General features: G+C 40.6%; 1 pseudogene across 1 annotated transcript; it reads right to left on the reverse strand.

The window, feature by feature from the left end:
• Positions 1-519: 519 nt before the first annotated feature.
• LOC105998137 lies at positions 520-1,247 on the reverse strand (annotated as a pseudogene). Its single transcript, XR_001175671.1, has one exon. The product of XR_001175671.1 is annotated as an oligoribonuclease, mitochondrial-like (transcript).
• Positions 1,248-3,423: the final 2,176 nt, after the last annotated feature.

Below are 3,423 nucleotides of genomic sequence, written 5' to 3' on the forward strand. Positions count from 1 at the left end.
CATCTAACAGCAAACACACATCCTGGAGGCCAAGTATAGCACTAAGCACATGCTCTGTCTTTATTTCTTCTGACAGGTTCAAGTAAATGAGCTTACTCTTCACCAGGGTGTACCGGGCCTCCAAGCATCACACTCTTCCCTGATGGCTCAAGGAGTAGAACATCGGGAGCAAACAAGCTGAGTGAGAACAAGAGGCCCTGAGTTCAAGCCCTCTTAATAATAGCAAAAGAAAAAAAATCATGTAAAAATAGTAGGCAGTTAAAAAAATTGTCTTTCTTTTTTGCATTTCAATAGAACTAGCTTTATTATTTATTTTTAAACAAAAGAAATGATCAAAAGCAAACACAGGTGTGTACCAAGGGATGGGCATGGCCTGGTGCTCACACACGAGCTGCTGTATCATAACGGGGCGTTAAGAGGAGAAGAGTAATCTGGAGATACAAGTTAACTGAAAGAAGGTGCTGTGAAACCACTAGAGGCGCTTCCAGAGAACTTTGCTGTAGCGGCCAAGAACCAGCGTCAACTCACTGTCTTCTCATTCTCCTCATTTTCTATAATTTTCCTCTTCTTCTCATCTGTTTTTTTCTTGAAAATATTATTTTGGTAAAACTGAAGCTCTTTGATGCTTTCACTAATGTCATTAAGGGCCCTGTGAGAAGCAGCCTTCTTTGGTGCAAATGCATATTCTTCTGGATACCAGCGTCTGCACAGTTCTTTAACAGTGCTCACGTCAATTATTCTATAATGAAGATGTTTCATGAACTGTGGCACACATTTGTCAAGAAACTTCTTATCTGCATGAACTGAATTTCCTGCAAGCCGACAGAGCCCCGGAGGGGTCTGCTGCTGTACAAAGGACAGAAATTCATACTCTGCCTGCTGCAATGTGATTGTACTCCCCTCCACTGCCTTGGTAAGACCAGACTTCGCATGATGCTCCTTACACCATCGGACCTGCTGTCCAGCAGTTCATTTGGTTATTGTATAATCGGGTTGGGACCTGATTAAGATCAGTCAGTCACCAGACAGGCCATCTCCATAATCTGGTCTTTCTCAGTGTCCAATCCTGTCACCTCCAGGTCCACCCAGACCATCCCCGGAGCCATGCCCCCACCCCCCGTGGCTGCGCCACCTTCGCACCACCCACCCACACTCCGCAACAGCCTGGCGCCTTGGGACCGCCGCCGCCCAAGCCCAGCAGCCTGACTTCCCTTTTTGGTTGATTCATTTTCCCAGTAGCCACACATACCTCTTTCTAGCACAGAAATTAATTTCTAGAGATTTCATATGGCATTCTCCTTGACATGACCTTCAAAATAGAATTAATAGAATGATTACCGCTAATCATGTAAATACTAACTACTATTTATTGACTGCTTGCTAGAGACTATCCCAATACTAGATGTTTTTTCACATTTTTCTTAACATCTTATGAGTTACTCCTATATTATTATATTGAAAAAGACCCAAATTAAATAATCAGCTCTTGGAGAGTAAAAGTAAGAACTTTTATTAAGCTCTAAAGTCTAATGTTTTCTGTTATATCACATCACCCAAAATGTAAATCACTGTAGGGAAATGGTAAAGAATGTCGTGAAGCCATTTACTGAACCAGCAATATATTTATATCACACAAAAATAGAGTTCTCTGGACCTGGCACTGTGATGCACACCTGCAAACCCAGCTACTCAGACAGCAAAGGTAGGCGTATCAGTGGTGATCCAAGCCAACTCCGAACGTTTAGCATGAGACCTATCTGAACAGCGAAATAAAAAAGCAAAACAACAGCACTTTTTCTTTAAGCACTAAGGACTATAAATAGACTGCTGTTCTTGCTGCTCCTGCTGGTGATGGTGGTTTCCTCCTGGAATCCTCCATTTTTTCCCCTCATATACAACACAAAATATGGTTTAATTTATAGCATGGAAGAAGAATCAAATTATCCATTTAAATGTCAGTTCTGTGAATGTCATTTTAATCAAAGCATTTAAAATCACCTTATTATGATTCTCCACAGCATCTCTCATAATTAGTAAAAGCTCTGAGCCAGGACTGTGGTGCTAGAAAAATTTGCAATCGACTGCATGTATCTGAAATGTCATCAATAAAAATATCAGACTCTAAAATCATCGGGAAATGTAGCCTTTTAGCAAGCCAGCATCTATGAACAAACCTCCAAGGGGGTTTTATTTTTAAAGCCTCCAAGGGGCTTCATTTATTTGATCTACTTCCAACTATGAGACTTTGAGGGAGGGCTGAAGACATCACAAGAAGAGATTCTTTCATGAACTGATTCTTCTCCTCATCGCGCTGGCTCCTTGCTGACAGTTCTTCCTCAGGAGTACTCTGCTTGAGGTCAACAAGCTTTCAAGAGAAATCTTACAATGAAGCCAAAGGCATTTGGAAAACAAAGATTTCCCTTTTGACTTTGGCAAATACATTCCACATGTAAAGCCAATGTTTTGATGAAGAGAGCTCTTTTTCATGTCTGTATATGAGAAGGAATTGCAAATTGCTATGGAGTTGTTTGCCGTAAAGAGAAACTAACTTTCGTTGGTAGCATCTTCCCATAAGTCATCTTATTTGTATAGCGCCATTTTTTCCCTCTGAGAGCCAAGAAATTGAATCCTAAAGCTATCAAATAACTTTCCACAAACTACATAGCTGGAGTGGTCAGTATTATAGCTGATGTAAACTGACCACTAAAGATAATGTGTTTTCAATAACACTGATGTCTCTCAGATGTATTCCTTGGCTAAACATGGAATATTTAAATATAAGAATGATGCAATGGTTTTTCTCTCTCTTTTTTTGGTAGTACTGGGCTTGAACCCAGGGCTTATGCTTGCTTGACAAGGACTCTCCTGCAGGGCTATGTCTCCAACCCTTTTTTGTACTGTACATTTTGAGATAGAGTCTCATTTTTATCCCAGTCACATACCTGGACCACGATCCACCTATTTTCAGCTTCCCAAATAGGTGGAATAACAGGCACTTGCCATCACACCAAACTTCTTCCAACCAGACAAAGTCTCACAATATTGTGCCCCCGCACTGGCCTAGACCCATGAGCCTTCCAATCTCAGACTCACACAAAGCTAGGATGGCAGGCATATGCTACAGTGCCCTTCTATGGGTTAAGGAAAGGTCTTAAAATCTTTTCTATCCAGGCTCCCGGTCGCAATCTCTCAAGCAGCTAGGATGACATAAGCCATTGGAGCCCGGGTTAATTCTTGTATATAATGTTCCCTCTCCAAAATGACATTTTAAAGACATATCTTGAAGAATTAGTCTATTATATAATTAACATTTCTATTAGTATAATTTAATATTCCTTATTGTTACAGTGAAGATTGTTCTTTATTTTTATGTGTCTGTTTCTAGGGAACATTGCTAGCCTTCTTTCCTACCAAATTTTCACT

The sequence above is a fragment of the Dipodomys ordii genome, unplaced genomic scaffold, assembly GCF_000151885.1.
Source record: "Dipodomys ordii isolate 6190 unplaced genomic scaffold, Dord_2.0 Scaffold157, whole genome shotgun sequence".
NCBI classification, from domain to species: domain Eukaryota; kingdom Metazoa; phylum Chordata; class Mammalia; order Rodentia; family Heteromyidae; genus Dipodomys; species Dipodomys ordii.